Here is a 17,750-nt window from a genome sequence, read left to right on the forward strand (position 1 = left end):
GTGAGGAAAGAGGGGCCTGTGAGGACTGTAATGGATATTAGGGTTCACAACACCTGTAAGCGGGCACCTCAACGGGTGAAGGAATTCCAGTAAGACCGAAGATATGGGGCCTCCCACAGTAACACAAGAGTTGATGGAAATAGAAGCTTGAGGTAATAACCCTAAACTGGGATGACAGAGGCTGCATTTAGTAGCTTTAAACCAAGATTACAGAAGCAGATAACCAAGTGGTTTTTCTTTTAATTTTATTTTCAATTTACGTCCAATTTTGGCTGAACATAGAGGTTCTCTTCCTCCTCTATTTTGCTTTTCTGGGTTCACACTGTAGTCACTCATGTCATCTCTCATATATTTTGATTTGCTTTTTACTCATTCATCCAAATTGTCTTCTGTCTTGGTCCCAAGTTCCATTCCTTGCTTTCTATTCATCGCATGGGCTCAGCTAGCACCCACTGATTACAAGGGATAGACCTCTATTTTCTCTACCAAAGATACCTGGAACTTCTGCAGAATAAGTTTGTCCTGCTTGGCATTGAATTTCATGTTATGGAAATAATCATTTATTTCAGTGGATACAAGTTCTGGATGAATGCAGCTCCACAGAGAAACCAAGACGTGTCTATACCACCTTCCCAGAAGATTTTCACCCACTGGGCAAAAGAAAGTGTTTCAGCTCTCCTGGCTTCTAATTTTCCTCTTTCCTCCCCATTTGGAAAGTAGCTTCCATATTCCTTCTAGCTTCTTGAAATGAATCAATTTAACCACATCTGTATTTGTCGAAGAGGTGACAGTCATCATTTTGTGATTTGAGCTGTTCTGCTGAGAGATAGTATGTCCCCAAGTAATTCATCCTTGTCTCATGGGACACTCAATTTTGAATCTTTAGGGATTCATGACTTTGAAATCTTTAAGAAGTTACTGTTTATTTAAAATTTTAGTGGTGGTGGGGAGTAATAAGATACTAAGTAATGGTACATTGTAAATAATATTCGTGTCTTTATACTTCTATAAATATACTTTACCCATAATTTCTGTTCATATTGTTTTACTTAATATTGTCATATAAACATTTTCCATGCTGCTACATAGAATTTCATAATGATAATTTTTAATGGATGCATAATATTCTGTTGAAAGGACGTATCACAGTTGATTTAACTATTCTCTTGTTATTGATTGTCTTCAACTTTTCATTGATCTCTTTGGTTATCTTGATGAATGTGCTCTTCTTTTTATTTTCTAAAGGTATTATTTGTTTTATAAAAATGATAAATATCAATCAGGAAAAAAATGTTGAAAAGTAAGATGGCAAGAACAAAAATATCCATCGCCAATTCCACTATCCTTGTAGAGCAGTAATTAATATTGGGGGGATATTATTCCAGATATCTTTCTATGTCAATGTGGAGATTAATGGAGATTCTGTCATGTAATGTGAAATGTCTAATTATCCTCTTAAAGTAAGTTTCAATACAGCTGTCTACCTGCAGGTCCAGGAGGCTTAGGACTCAGGGATGGAAGGGCTGAGCTCAATGGGTGTCAGCCTTGGTTGTGTGTCGGAATCACTTCATAAGCTTAAAAAAAATAATAATACAGGTGTTGAGCCCCTTTCTCAGAGATTTCTTAAACTTCGGCATAAATTCATCAGATTTGAGTTGTAAAGCTGATATTTCTTGTAAAACCTCCATAGCAAAATAATAGTTTTGAAAGCTAGATGGTATTGAGAAAGGAATTTTATAATATACCAAAATCCAGGCCTAATGGACTTGACTGTTCAAGTGTATTATGGAGAGAGAAACAGCGGCTAAGTGAGAGTGAAAAAGTAATCGCTCTTTGTATTCTTTGACCTGGCCCTTGGAGGCTAAATCTTAGCAAGAGGAAGTGGCTTTAGAAACATCCAGAGAAGTAGCAAATTTGGGAGGACGTAAGATGAAGTGCACTTTACAAATGTTGTGGGGGAGCTCTCTGGTCCTGTGAGAACTTCAGTCTTCAGCTCAGTGTTACTTGCAAGGAAGCTGGGGAGCAATGGTACAGAGGTGGTGGCCGAAGGCAGAAAAATGGATGAGCTTGGACAGAGCTCCCAGTTTCCTGTGTTCTATCCTGGAAAGCAGAGGGCCAAGAATATTTCTGAATGCTCTGGGAGGGGATGTGAAAGAACCAAGGGTGCTAAGGGGCTTCCAGGGGGAAGAGGCTACAGGACCAGAGGTAAATGGTGGGCACCAGGGGTGGACACACGAGTGTTCACTCCTCAAGGCCAGTCTCACGTGGACTCAGTGTCCCAGGGTGGGGAAGGTCGGAGACCAACTCTTCATAGCACAGAGCCTCAGAGAGCAACTGAATTTGAGGACTTCATTTTCCTCCACTCCCAGTGCCACAGGTCATCCAAGCCATACTTCATACTCTCAGATGTTGTCTTGGAGGACCTGTAGGGGAGAAGATCACAACCTTAAATATTTGAGCATTTACCTGAATGGTCTAAGGTGAGGCTGGATACAGACTAGCAGAGTGTTTTTTTCCCCCCTGCTAGATCTTACCTAGTGGACTGGGTTTTGGCAGTGGGACTCAAGGAGACACCTGTTTTCAGGTGTCTTTCAATTGAAGGGGTTCATTCTGTCATACAGCAATCCACTTAACCATCAGCATGATGACTTCCAGGCTAGTGTCAAACCAGTACACATAAAGGTTGAAGAGTTTTATAGAGATATATTAAGCTATTTCCTAGGGCCAATCTATATCTGTTTATTCACAATCATTTTAATGTTTAAGCCTAAAATATTCACTAGAGCTGAGAGCGCTAGATGTTTTTGCCATTTGACCTCTATGAAAGCTACAATTTTCCCTAAAAAGCTTTCCTCATGCCTAGATCTGCCAGTTTGCAGCATTAGCACATTAGAAACTAAGTTATTTTTCTTAAAAACACACCAACTCTAGAACTACCAAAACACATTAGCTTCATGTCTAAATGACATTCTTGTTTTATTATAACCATTGTAACTATTGAGAGCAAGGGCTGTTGTCTCAGCTACCCTCGGAAGTTTCAAAGACTTAAAGAGATTGGACTCTAAGAAGAAGTCTTTCCCCTTCTTAATCCTTAACTGGTTGCAAATGTCAATGGGCCACATAGCTGTTCCTTAATATTGTCAATGTGATGCTTTCGTGGCCTTTAGATTAGAAACTTCTTGCTTTAAATCCCCTAACATAACACTTTAGGATTAGAGCTGAAGTTCAGTGTGCAGTCGGTGACCACCCACTGCTGGGTCACACTTCACAGGCCACAGCAGGGATTACTCAGGTGCGATAGGAAACTGGTGACTTGAAAAGAGCCCCGTGACCTCTCCCTCGGCTCAGTGGTCCTTGTCTTCCTTCCACACCAAGACAGGTACAAAACATGTGTCAGTGTAACAGCAGCACCACAGATGAAAGGCTGTTGGGCAGGCATTCCATTTAAACCTTCAGGGAGAATGGAGGGAACAGTGCACCGGCAGCTAAAGCTGTGACACTCTTTGCTTGCAAGTTTCTATCTGTGGTGTCAAGAGTCCAGGCTGGCCATGTATGAATTCTCCCATCCAGTGCAGAGCACACGGGGGTAATGTGAACCGTGGCTACTTGTGTGATTATGACTTTTGGCCTCTTATTACAAAACTATCCAAGAACCTTTGATGATAAAGTTCAGTGAAATTAAATTAATGACCTCATGGAGTGCTGAAAGGGACAATTTGTCAGCACGTTCCTCAGGTGAGGGACTGGAAACCTGAGATCGAGACCTTGAGAGGACGACATTTTCCTGGTTGTAGATCTATAAAATTGGACCATGGGTTATTGTTGCTTTGTTTTATTGCAACAAGTTTTGCAACATGCTGGATACATCTCTTCAGAGTTTTTACAAGCACAAATTATATGATATGGGATCAGGAAAGATAGTATTTGTACATGTGGACACAGCATGTGTGTTGGAAGACAAAGACATAAGATAGAAAGTTGACTTTAGCCACGTGTCTCACACACAATGTGTTTTATTACCAGCTAAGTTTGTTTGCTAATATTTTCTGTTCCATTATTTTTATATGTTGAGCAGCACACTCAAGCTGGATATTCACAAATTCTCTTTGTATTAATAATCTAGATGTGGCATATTAGATTTTCCAAAGATGGCTGTACAAATATATACATACATATATACCATATGTGTATGTATATATAATTGATACAAATATATGTATGATGTGTGATGAACAGTACATGTACATATATATGTACAAATGTATGTCCCATGCCACATGTGACTTCCAAAGCAAGGTCATAAAGAGAATAGAGCGTGTGCCCGGCCCTCTCCTGAGGCTGCCTGCCCTTGGAACTCAGCCATCACGCCACACTGTGAGGAAGCTGAAACTGACCCATGCAGTGTGACCACACGGAGAGGCCGGCAGGGAGAGGAGGCGATGTCCGCAGCTGACAGCCCCAGTCACTGCCACATGTGCATGAATGGGCCTCCAGATGGCTCCAGCCTCAGCCTCTGCCACCTCTGACTGAGACCTCAGACAGACGTGGCGGAGCAGACAAGTCTGCCCTCCCCACAGCAACCTCGAGAGGGAAAAGTGGCTACTGGTGTTGAAGTGGCTGTGTTTTGTGGTGGTTTGTTATGCAACACAGTGATTGCAACATGAGTCATTTTCAGGCTTTGTTGGTGTGCTACCTCAGAGAGCTCTGCACTCCTCCTGACACAGGATTTGCGTAAATGTCCCTCTTCATGCAGGGTGGGTATGTGGCTTAGTCTCTGGCCCTCTGTCTTCTTCCACGTTTAAGACGTGCATTCTTTTTCACGCTCCTACATTATTCCCAGGCAGGGCCATTTCCAAGAAACGTTCCCTGAAACTCCCTGGTTTGGTTTAGATGCCACTTTTCTGTGATCCCTCCTTAATCTGTCACCAGTGATCACTGCGCGGTCGTCATCAGTGCTGTTGCCTCTTCTTCCCGTGAGACTGCGATCCCGGACCCCAGGGGTTCTTTCTCCTCGTTTTTGTGTTGATAGTACTTAGCACCACTTCTGTGGTCATAAATTCTCACCACGGAATTGTGCAACTAGGACCTTGTTTATCGAGGCCTTGACTCAGAGGACAGTGGAAGACGGGGGAAAGACTTCCTAGGAGTGGGGTCCCATGATATAATATCTCGAAGTTAGCAGGTTTTTAACAATGTTCTGAAGGGAAGTGCTCCTGTAAAGTATGCAAACCTCTAGCTGCCTCCAGAGAACATGGAAGCATCTTTATTCCGAGCTGGCATGTGGAGGGGCAGCGAATCTGTCCGAGTCCTGGTGGACTGCTCCAGAAACACGGGATGTCTGGTAAGACAGTGTCCCTGGGAGCTGGAGGCAGCAAGAAGGCTAGGGAGATCAGCGCCCCTAGTTTTTCCTTCTTGACTTTGGGGTCAAATAGAGGGAAGCCTGAGCCTTCAGTTCTTTTTCAGTCCAACAGTTCATGCATTTACTGTGCTTCAGATGCACTCGGGGAGCTTGTGATGAATGCAGGTCCCCAGGTTCAGAACTCTGAAGCATTAGATCTTGGGTGAGCCTAGAATGTGCATTTTTTAGTAAGCTTCCCAGGTGATTCAGATACTGGAGATCCAAGGATCATAATTTGAAAAAAACCAGAAACAAAAATGAACCCAAAAAACAACATGGTAAACTGAGAAATAAAATTTCCCTCCAGACACTTACAGAATTGGGTCCCGGAACCTCTGGAAGGTACTCGAACCAATTACGCAAATCATATACAGAAATGTGACCCCTGAATTCTGAGCTGGGAGTATGACTGAAACATTATGGTGTACAGCAGAAATTGACAAAACATTGCAAACTAACTACAATTTAAAAACAAGATTATCCTAGAAAATTCTATCTACATCTGACATTTCTGGGCTGAAATTAGGATTTAGTGTAGTCCTCAGATGACATATACCATGTCAAGGTTTGCAGTGAGAACAAAGGATGGGTCCCGAGTATGTGTTCTCTCTCCTAGCTGAGAACTGATTTCCTGAGTCTCCCGTTGCCTGGCCCCTCACCCTGTGTGCCTCCTGCCCTGTTGTCTCACCCTTCTCCCCTCCCACCAGCTGCTGCACCTTGCGTTTCCTCCCAACCTGAGAGCTCCTTTGTGTGCCAAGTCCCACCTGACAATTTCCAAGGCAAATTTAACCAGAAAGATGGCGACTGTGGTTTCCAGAATTCTGACCCTCTTCCCAAAAAAACAAATAGATTCCTGAAGTAAAGGATGGCAACATTTTAAGCATAGCTGCTTTTAGAGCATCTGGCTTTTAACCTCAATCATTAAAAGCAGAATGGAAAAAAGAAAAGCATCCAAGTCAACTATAATTAAACTATCCTTGAGCTCTGCTTTGTGCCACCCACAGAACTGGTCCTGTGTTTTGATGACCAGGGCACTCATCAAATGTCACAATTTAGGGTGGCGTGATTCCTTAGTGGCTGCAACCCCCTCAGTACGGTTTCTTGGTTTTATTCAATGTAATGAATAATTTTTTTCTGTGCTTCCCTGAGAAATGTTTTGGAAGCACTTCTTGACCCATCTGTCTGTCCTGGTTTCACAGCAGTGCCTGCCATGACCAGGCTTTGTCCACCAGCCGGAGATCGTATGACTACGTCAAGGAAGTCTGGAAGCCACATTTACCCTTCGGTGCAGTGTTTGCCTGAGATTGCTGCACTTGAAGGGTGGAGGGACATTTCACCCCCCAAAGATGAACATGTTAAATTTTTACAATTCAATTTTCTATGAAGAGGAAATACGGACAATGGAATTGTTTTTAAATGCAGAACCATCTAAGGACAAAAGGGTATATGGAGACAGTGAAGAAAGGCTGGTTTTTTCCCAGATCCTGGGAAAAGCTGGTGCGTGTTTCTCCAATGGCTGCAGGGAGCTGGGGGAAGAAATAACAGAGCACTGAAACCATACATGGTCAGCCAACAGATGAGGGTTTGTTCTTACATTCCGTAAGTATTTGTTCTAGAATGGGTATGATATAGTAAAAATGCACCTTTACTTTTGTCCCCCCTCTGTCTTAGGTAGCAGACTCCAGAGGCAGAGCCAGATTTGGGAGTCCTTGTGCCAGTGGCTTATTGAAAGGATATCTTTAGGAGAAGGAGTAGGGGCAAGACAGGGCAGGGAAGGATGTGGTCTTGATGGAAGTTTAGCAGCCTTGTCCCAAGGGGACCTGTGATGTACACATTGCAGGACGGAGTTGAACCTCCTTCCCCACTTGAAATCCCAGCTTTTGTCCTCCTGAGCCCTTCCCGGCCATTGTCTACTTGAGGGTGACAGCAGACAGTGATGTCGTCTGGGTGCGGTGCCTTCTGCTCTGCTGCCCACAGCTCTCAGGAGAGAGCCACAAACAGCTCAGCACTTACGGCTGGGTCCCCCCTGCGGAAGGGGACCTGTGACGTAAAAAGCATCCACGACATCTACTGTCCACTTTAACTTTATTTAGTGGGGGATTTTTTCCCCTGCCACATGAACCAGAGCTTTTCGGGTCACTCCCGGACAACTGATAGTCCTACAGTCTCTTTAAGCTGAAAGACGGCATTTTGATTAAGAAGTGAGGCTGGCCCATTCATCACAGAACATCACACTTCTGACTGTATTCGGAGACAAGTCTCCTCTCCCACACCAGCATCCATGCCAGCTCTCTCAGCTGTGGTGTGCTGAGTTTGGTTTCTGCCTTCGGGAGATAGAAGGTGGGGTGGCTTACTGCTTGCTCACTCCACCCCCTGAGCAAGCTGCTCTTCCTGACCACAGGAGGGCTGCAGTGCCTCAGAAATCAGTGGGCAGGTGGGCGATGGTCTTCCCTGACTAGTAATAGTATAAGACGACTGAGTTCTCCGCGCCGGGCAGGTGGGTGCTTTCTGTCACGAATACCTGTGTGGGTTTCTCAGAGGCTCTCTTGCTGGGTCTTGGTAACTGCAAACCCCCCACCCCCCCACTGTGAATAACACCTTCTGTTTCTCTAGCCTTCATCCTCCCATATGGCCCTCTTGGGCAGGTGTCACAGTGCCTTCAAGCTGGTCTCTTTCCTGTAGAACCCACATCTGGTCCACAGGAGACACTCACTCACACATCCTTTGTCCTTGCCACCTGGACAGGCAGCCTTTTCTCCACCCCCAAAGCATCTGGCCAGTCTGACTTTGCAACGGGAGATGGGCAGTCCATTGTGCTTGTATAATTTCAGGAGACTGATGTCAAGTTCTGCAAGCAGTCCTGTTGAAGCCACTGTCTTGTTTCCTCACTAGTTTATCACGACAGTTTTCAAATATGCAGTGACATTGATAAGATTTCTATACAGTGAATATCCTATACCTTCCACCTACCATTACATTGTACTGTGCTCATTTTATGACATTTGTATCCATTGTTCATTTCTTTATTCATCCTCCAGTTCAACTTCTTTTTGATACATTTAAAAAGTAAATTGCAGACATCCATATATGTCCCTGTGAACACCTCAGCATCCATATCGTTACATAAGGTTCAGTATATGTCTATAATTTTTATTTTTATTTATTTTTGTTTGTTTTTTAATTTTTTTAACATTTTTTATTGATTTATAATCATTTTACAATGTTGTGTCAAATTCCAGTATAGAGCACAATTTTTCAGTTATACATGAACATATAATTTTTAGATGTAAAATTTATACATAATGAAATGCACACATCTGAAGTACTTACCAAATGACATTCTGGAAGAGGCACACCTACTACAGAAACAATAAAAAGATTGTGGTTTCCAGGGGTTTGGAGAGAGGGAGGGAGGGAGGAATGAATAGATGGAACACAAGGGATTTTTAGGGCGATGAAGTTATTCTGTATGATACTATAGTGGTGGCTACATGTCATGCATTTGTCAAAACCCATAGAATGTACAACATCAAGAGTGAACCCTAATGTAAACTATGGACTTTGGTTGATAATAATGTGCCCATGTTGGTTCATCTATTGTACCAAATATGCCACACTGATGAGGGCTGTTGAGGGTAGGGGAGTATCCATGTGTGGATGGGAAGGGCTATGTGCGAACTCTGTATTTTCTGCTCAATTCTGTTGTGAACCTGAAACTGCTCTAAAAGAATAAAGTCTATTAAAAATAAAATTAAAAAAGAAATACTTACACTGAGTTTTGAGAAATGCATACACCTGTGTCATCCAAAGTCCTATCAAGATATAGACGTCATCCTAGAAAGTTCTTTCATGCCTCTTCAATGTTAGTCCCCACACCCCTCACCCACCAGAAGCAACCACTTTTTAAATTTTGTTTTTCTACTATAGATCAGATTTGGTATTCAAGAACCAGAGAAAAAGGAGGTGATCCAGGATGTATCCCTTTGTGTATGGATTCCCTTACTTAACACAATATTTCTGAAACTCACATTGTTATATGTGTCAGTAGTTCCTTTTCATTGGTGAGTAGTATTCTCTTTTATGGCTATAGCACAGTTTATTGTTTACTGATGGGCATGTAGAATAATGTGATTCCTCTGTCTTGGCTTGAGCTGAAGAGGGGAGCTTCTTTTACCCCTGCCTTTTGGTGATGGGAGAGTGAAGTGGAGGCTGAGAGTTGCGCTACAGGAACAGTTCTCCCCAAAGAGATTTCTTCACACACTCTCTGTAATCTCTAACTTGCTTGATCCTTTTAAATCTTCACTGAGGGTCAGCCATCAGATTGATTCTATGCTCTTTCCTTTGAAAAGCAATACTGTCTTCTGATTGGCAGCGGCACCTTCAAATCTGATACCTCTGGTATCTTGGTGACTCAGCTTAAACTTCCAGTCTAGCAAATGATGAGTCCAGTCTGGTACTCATCATTCCTTGAGTTTCAGCAGAAATAAGGAACTGCTTTGGTAGAGAGGGACTCATGAGGCTGTAGAGGCTGAATATTTCAGAGAAGTTGAAGAGGAGGAACTTGCTCACGAATAGCTGTGGCTGTCAAGTAGTGCTCTATGCGTGAGTTTCTCCCACGATATCAAATGACAAAACCAACTGTGAGGCTGGGCTCGTTTCTAGTCTCTTGCTGAAGGAGGCTCTGGAATTCCTGGCAACGTGAGTTTGTTGATGAGAAGGACCTCCATCCGTCCCTGCTAGTGAAGGTGGCCATGGACAGTGAGGTAGTGGATTCCATGATCAGCTTTGGCCCTGTGACAGACAGGGCAGTGGTGCCCTGGCCGCACTTTGCATTATTAATGGCTGCAGTACGATCACGGGGATGATCTGCAGAGACACAAAAGGAGGCGTCCCAGTGGCGGTGCATCCTGAGGTGACCACGCTACGGGAAGGGGTAGTTCTCAAAGTTACCATCTGACTGTCACCAAGAAGTACTCTTAAATGAATAAGCGCCTTGAAGTGAAACTGATTCCGCTCCATTTCAGCACATACATTTGCAAAGAATCTCAGTTAACCTTTTATGTTTGGTTCACTAATTCTGAAATCCTGGGTCAGTTAGCTAAAGTATATCGAATATAAAGAGACACAAGAGAGCATTCGGATTTAGGTGTGCAGTAAAAAGAAAAGTAGAGAGGAAGAAAGCTGAAAGACAGCTAATAGAATTCTACCTCTTCTGTGATGAGATACAGGAAATGCAGTGAGGCTTCCAAGCCTCTTGATGGAAACAGACGTAACTGCGGCACATACTCAGCACGTTTGCTATTGACAAGGAAGAACGTGGTTCTCCTTAAAGCCAGCTGATAGCAAGGAGATAACTCGGTAATTTTCTCTTTTTCTTAGTCCCAAATTCAATCTTCTGCACATTTTTATCAAAGCTTGAGTTTGTCTCTAAAACTTTCCCTCAGTCATTGTGGAATAAGACTTATTTATTTTTTATGAACTACAATTTGTTTTTATAGATTTTATTTAGGTATAGATATTTTAGTTAATTATAATTAAGTAAAATGTACTTATATTATTGGGAAAATCATGACTCATATTAGCTTTTGTTTCTTTTAGGGAGAAACAATAGTGAGGTTCTACATATCCCCAGTTCAGCCTCCTTTATGATCGTGAAAATCCCTAGAGCGTTTCTTATTATTCTTGCTATTGAAAAACATTTGCCTGGGTTTAAATTAAGTGCTCAGACCCCCAGATATAAGAAAAGGTATCATAGTGCCTAAGAAAATGATAAGTAAATCACAGATGCTTAGTTAAGTGAATTCAATTATTTTTAAAATGTTATCCTTCCAAAAAAAAAAAAAAGGATTGACAAAATGCTATACAAGGGATGAAAGTAACTAATTAAAGGAAGCACAACAGCAATAAAAATGAAGGTATAAACAGAAGGTAAAGCAAGGAGTCAAATTAAAATGCACAGTGTGTACCGTAAGATCCTTGGTGAATGGTCCCAATACTTAACGCTGAACTTTCTGGCAACCAGTTAAAAAGGAAAGCAGTCAAGGTACACAGGTCACACAACTGTGAGATTAAATAAATCAATTTGTGTGAAGGAAGCAATCTATTATTAATTGTTGAGATTAAATTTTTACCTAGAGGTGATTCTCAGGATGACATAAATTATGTCGTGAATGATGTTCTCAACAATATGCACATAGAAACATTTCTCAGTGTGTGTGCGGTATAACACCAGTGGGATTTAGTAAAACGGGTTTTAATTTTTCCTTGGGGAAAGAGGGTGCAGAGAAGAAGGTGCCCTGTATACATACAGCTCTGTTGCGGGCTGGTTCCGTCTGAGGATAAGTCGTTTTGAATGTTAGAGGAATGGATGGGCTACTTTTTCTTCAGGCAATTTTCTAGAAATATTACTTCCCTTGACCAAAATTTTGAAAAGTCCTGAGTGTCGGTGCATTTGAGGTTATACTTTCTGACAAGTACTTGGACTGCAAATATTCTTTCACACTTATGACTTCAGTGTTCTGCTGCTCTTTGGATGACGTGGACATCCTCTCATGAAATTTCAAATAGGAGAAACCTTACCCTGTCAGGAAGATGCATGGTTCTGTTTGAAAAGGAAAGCAGAATCCACTGCCATTCATGAACGAAGGGCTCCCTGGGGCCTCTTCACTTGACACCACAGAGCATGGTTATTCTAATTTTAATCTGCTATGAAGAAGTATTAACAAAGTCCCGATAGAATGTTTAAGTTTTAACAGCAAATGTCTCAGTTGCATTCTTAAAAGTAAAGCAGTTTGCAAAATGCTTCTGTTAGTAACTGAACTGGTTGATTCGTTACATGGAATTACTAACTCTCACTGTTGGAGGTGATACCTTTGTTCTTCAGCTTTGAAGAAGTTGGTAAAATGTTCTTCTTTCTAAGAGATGTGACAAGCCAGGTGTAATGTCTGTAGAAGTCATGCCTAGAGTAAAATAATAGGAAAACACTGTATTTATATGGAGACTTGATTATTTAGTATATGTGCAAATTTTTTTCCACTAAAGAAAACATATTTATATCCTCTCTGATACAGCAAGAGTAGCAGGTAAGCTATGTTTATTTTAAAGGTAAATCTATCTAGGGAATCATTTTAAAATGAGTCTTTTTCTTGGATGCACATAATAACAGAGTTGGGTTTAGGACAACTGTTCAGGATCAGCCTCAGTCTTGCAGTTGGAGAAACATTCGTAATAGTCAACCAGTTAAACAATCAGTTAACTAATTAGCCCTGCATATCTTTGTTTCTCTCTTCAGTGGTTTCTGTATGTGTGACAGATGATAGATCCTGTTACCATTCCTTTTGAATATAATTAAATACCAAAAAATGAAATCAAATTCCTCTCTTACACCATCAATAAAAATTAACACAAAATCGATGAAAGATTTAAACATAGGACCTGAAACCATAAAACTCCTAGAAGAAAATGCAGGGGAAAATCTCCTTGACGTCAGTCTCAGAAATGATGTTTTTTTGGATATAACATCAAAAGAAGAAGAACAACAACAAAAAAGCAAAAATTGACGAGTGGGGCTCTAAGAAACTAAAAAGCTTTTGCACAGCAAAATAAACTTCAACAAAATGAAAAGGCAACCTATGGAAATGGAGAGAATATTTTCAAAACATGAATCTTGATAAGAGATTATTTTTCAAAATAAAAATTATTAGTAATAAAATTGGATCTATAATAAAATAAAAACTTCCAATAAACAGAAGTCCAGGGCCAGATTAGCTTCACAAGAGAATTTTACCAAACATTTAAAGAAGAGTTAACACCTGTCCTTCTCAAACTATTCCAAAAAGATGAAGAGGAGGGAACCCTCCCAAACTCATTCTATGAGGCCAGTGTTGTTCTGATACCAAACTAGTAAAGATATCATGGTAAAGAAATTTACAGGCCAATATCCCTGATGAATATAGATAGAAAAATCCTCAAAAATATTAGCATACACAATTCATCAATACAATAAAAGGATCACACATCATAATCAAGTGGGTTTATTCCAGAGATGTAAAAGTAGTTCAATATTCACAAATCAATCAATGTGATAATAAAACATTAATAACTATTAATAAAAAAGGATAAAAATCATGTGACCATCCAGACATAGAAACAAACTTCTGGTTACCAAAGGTGAAAGGGAGGAGGGAGAGGGATAAATGAAAAGTATGGGATTAACAAACTTCTGTGTAAAAAATAGAGAAGCAACAAGGATTTACTGTATCACACAGGGAACAACGTTCAGTATCTTGTAATAATCTATAATGGAAAATAATTTGAAAACGTATATAACTGAATACACCTGAAACTAACACAGTATTGTAAACCAACTATACTTTAATTAAAAACAAAAACAAAAAATCACATGATCATCTCAATCAGTACAGAAGAATCATTTGATAAAATTCAACATCCATTCATGATAAAAACTCTCAACAAAGTTGGTATAAAGGGAACAGATTTGCACAATGAGATATGGCCTCACACCTGTCAGAATGACTGTCATCAAAAAGATAAGAAATTAAAAACTACGAGGTATCATCTCACACCAATCAGAATGGCCATCATTAAAAAGCCCACAAACGATAAATGCTGGGGAGGCTGTGGAGAAAAGGGAACCCTCCTACACTGCTGGTGGGAATGCAGTTTGGTGCAGCCACTGTGGGAAACAGTATGGAGGTTCCTCAAAAAACTAAAAATAGACTTACCATATGATCCAGCAATCCCACTCCTGGGCATTTATCTGGAGGGAACTCTAATTCGAAAAGATACATGCAGCCCAATGTTCACAGCAGCACTATTTACAATAGCCAAGACATGGAAACTACCTAAATGTCCATTGACAGATGACTGGATAAAGAAGATTTGGTATATTTATACAATGGAATACTATTCAGCCATAAAAAGAATAAAATAACACCATTTGCAGCAACATGGATGGACCTGGAGATTGTCATACTAAGTGAAGTAAGCCACAAAAAGAAAGAAAAATACCATATGATATCACTCATTTGTGGAATCTAAAAAAAGAAAATAGAAAAAAGAAGACACTAATGAACTCATCTACAAAACAGAAACAGACTCACAGACATGGTAAATAATCTTATGATTACCAAGGGAATGAGGGTGGGAAGGGATAAATTTGGGAGTTCAAGATTTACAGATATTAACTATTATATATAAAAAGAGATAAAAAACAAATTTCTTCTGTATAACACAGTATCTTGTAATAAGCTTTAATGAAAAAGAATATGAAAAGGAATATATGTATATATGTATATGCATGACTGGAACATTATGCTGTACACCACACTGGAAATTGATGTATTGTAAACTGACTACACATCAATTAAAAAAAAATAAAATGAAAAAACAAATCAACAGGTTGTGCACCTTAAACTGACACAATGTTATATGTCAATTATATTTCAATAATTAAAAAGAAATAAAACGTATTTGTGAAGTGTATATTTTGTCCTATCTGTACTTGACAACTCTACCGGCTCATACTTACTCGCACTAATTAGTACAACAAGGATTGACATTAGAGAAAACCCAGGTGGTTTCTTCCATTTTCCTACTCCCATTCCAACGGGCCAAGCTTTAGTCCAATCTGTAACCAAGAAAATTTTAGCCTAGTGAAAATTCTGGAACATTGAACTGGAAGTGTTGGAAATGTTTTTTCCCCGTTTCCTGTACCCCAGGGAAGTGGCTAGTCAGTACTAAAAAGAATGATTTGGCGGAAGGAGCGACTGAAGCCTGCCATGATGAGGACATCAACCTCCTGTCACAAGCCGGGTGACCTGTGCTGGCCATGTTCACTCACCTGGAAGCCTTGCACCGTTCTGACCCTACATTCAGTCTTCTTTGCTTCAAATGTAGGGTGGGGCTAACAGCTGTGCTCTGTGCCTCCTTAGCTAACAGCCTGCCTCTCCCCTCATTTGACGGGGCACCTCTTATAGCTGAACGTCCTTCGAGTGAGAAGGGCCAATGGAGTGAAGTTGTTGCACACGACGCTTCACACACAGGAAGGGCATACATGTGGATGTGGATGTAGATGTGGATGTGGATGTGTGTTTCCCAAAATAAGACCCACAAAGAAGTGGCCCCTGGGGAAACAGGAATCTTACATACAGATCTCAGTAGTTATTGGCAGATAATTCACCCTTGAAACATAAGTTGGCTGATGTTTTTAGACAAGCAAAAGCTAAGGAAAAAGCAGTCAGAAAGTAAACTGCACCCTGGAGTTGCATATCCCCCCATGCCTGTCTTCTGTTGCTGCTCACTGGTGTGAAGTCCATCCTGCCCCCTTATTACCCGTATCAGAAAGATGGTCTGGGGCATAAAAGCCTCAGTGCTGGCCTGAAAATGTCCAAGACCCAGAGGAGACTGGATCTTGTTGATGGCTGGGGGGAGAGTTAGCAGCTGGGAAAGACGGGGGAAGTGGGGATTTCAGGGGGCCAGATGGCAAGAGAGGATCTCCTGGTTCAAGAATAGGAGGCATCGGTGTGGACGGTTCCCATGGCCTAAGGAGTGTCCAGCTGGACAGAGCAATTCTGTGCAGTGAGACAGCAAGCTGTTCCTCAGGGACAAGCACCAGCTAGCCACACAACGCATGGTGCACGGCTTGTCACTTTCCTCAGCTTTCTCTGCTTGGGATTTCATCACATGGAGACACCTAGGGAGACGCCCAGCAAGGGAAACAAGTTTATTCTGTGGGGCTGTCCCCCTCTGCCAAAAAACAAAAACAAAAACCCCACCACCACCAACTCACTAACACTCCTTTGAGAAGGAGGGTCCAATGCATAGGCTATCTAAAGACTGGGATGGGGTGGGGGGGTGTCACTGCCACCCTGCTGTCTACCTTTCCTCATCTCTAGTTATCAGGAAAATGGCTCCCCCATTGCTGATTTATGAAATTTGTTTCACTTTTTCAGACGGTCCCCAAATGAACAGTCACTCTGCATTAGCAGGACTTGCACTAGTCAGGCATCTCTGTGCTTTCCGTCCTTTCAACCTGGGGGTGCTGTCTGTCACTGAGTTTAACCGTAATAGTTATACCTCATCAGCTTCCAAACGGTTCCATGATCTGTCAGCAGTGATCAAGGTAGGGCAATGAGACGTGACAGGGCATTTCCAAGTCATTTTTTTAGGGAGGTCCAAGATGGAAAAGGTTGAAGCCTAGGGGGCATTTGAGTCACTCTACCATAGATGCTCTTGCGAGGTCTTTAAAGTTCTCGGTGGTTATTATTATTATTATTATTTTTTAATATCCTGAAGCAAAAGCTTATAAATCCGATCTTACTCTGGCATGATAGCAGATAGAAGTGCGCTGTATAAAACCCTAGTACAGAGACGTGCACACATCCGGGGGTTGTCTAGGTGGTGGACAAAGCAAGAGAAAGGATAGGGTGGGCGGGGGAGTTGGGGTAGTGGTGCTCTATGTGTGAGTGAGGGTGAGGGACCTGGGAGGTAGTTTACCTCTAATGGTAGAAAACTGTAGAGATGTGGGTAGAGGAAGGTCACAAACACTGATTTACTTAGAATCTGCTGTGTTCCAGGCATGAGGCTAATTTTTGCCTCTACCTTGTCTTGTTTAACCCTTAAAAGAACTCTGTGAAATTACACAGCAGTGGGTTCAGTAGTAAGATTCCTATTTCTTTTTCTTTAACAGATGAAGACATAAACCATTTTAACAAAGAGATTGGATCTTGATCAAGGTTATACCTGTAATCAGTGGAGCAACTTTAAGATGTGACAGATTCTAGACTGTCTGCTATTTCCATAATAAATGAGAGGTGTATCAAGATTTTTCAGCTAATCTCTTTGAACCCCCTCTTCCTCAGAATGGTGTTGGGATGGCTCCAATCCTCAGAAACTATAATTTAAAGTCTATCCGGCAAGATCTTTTCCAGTCTTATTTCCTATCATTTGAGAAACATTTATTCTCTCTTTACTGCTGTGGCGTTCTGCCTGGAAATAGGTGCAATGTATCAATTCCCACAATAATGGAAGGTGGGCTAGGAGTTACCTGTAATTTGTTCCTCCATCCAGGCACGCCAGATCACCTACCGTTTTATAGCTGATGTGATTGTTTTTATGAAGCCTGTAACGTTTCTAACGCTATGGTTGTGAGGATCCCGATTCTTGTCTCAGCAGAACAGTGCTACAGGAGTTGAGTCAATTCTAATTACAGAGGACAGGAGTGTGGCTGGCTAGTGACAGGGTCGGAGAGAGAACTGCACAAAACCTGCTCCTGTCCCCACCCTCTCCGATAGACCATGTAGGGATCTTAGGCCAACATTCTGCTGCCTCC

The 17,750-nt window shown here is 41.4% G+C and overlaps 2 long non-coding RNA genes across 2 annotated transcripts in view; both read left to right on the forward strand.

The window, feature by feature from the left end:
- Positions 1-17,750, forward strand: part of LOC140688810 (uncharacterized) — a 134,509-nt gene that overhangs the window by 60,426 nt on the left and 56,333 nt on the right. The gene's annotated exons all lie outside the window — the stretch shown is intronic.
- On the forward strand, positions 25-17,243 carry LOC140688789 (uncharacterized). Its single transcript, XR_012063630.1, has 3 exons — positions 25-152; positions 16,372-16,541; positions 17,109-17,243. It is a non-coding gene; the product is annotated as an uncharacterized lncRNA (long non-coding RNA).

The sequence above is a fragment of the Vicugna pacos genome, chromosome 1 (assembly GCF_048564905.1).
Source record: "Vicugna pacos chromosome 1, VicPac4, whole genome shotgun sequence".
In the NCBI taxonomy this organism is placed as follows: domain Eukaryota; kingdom Metazoa; phylum Chordata; class Mammalia; order Artiodactyla; family Camelidae; genus Vicugna; species Vicugna pacos.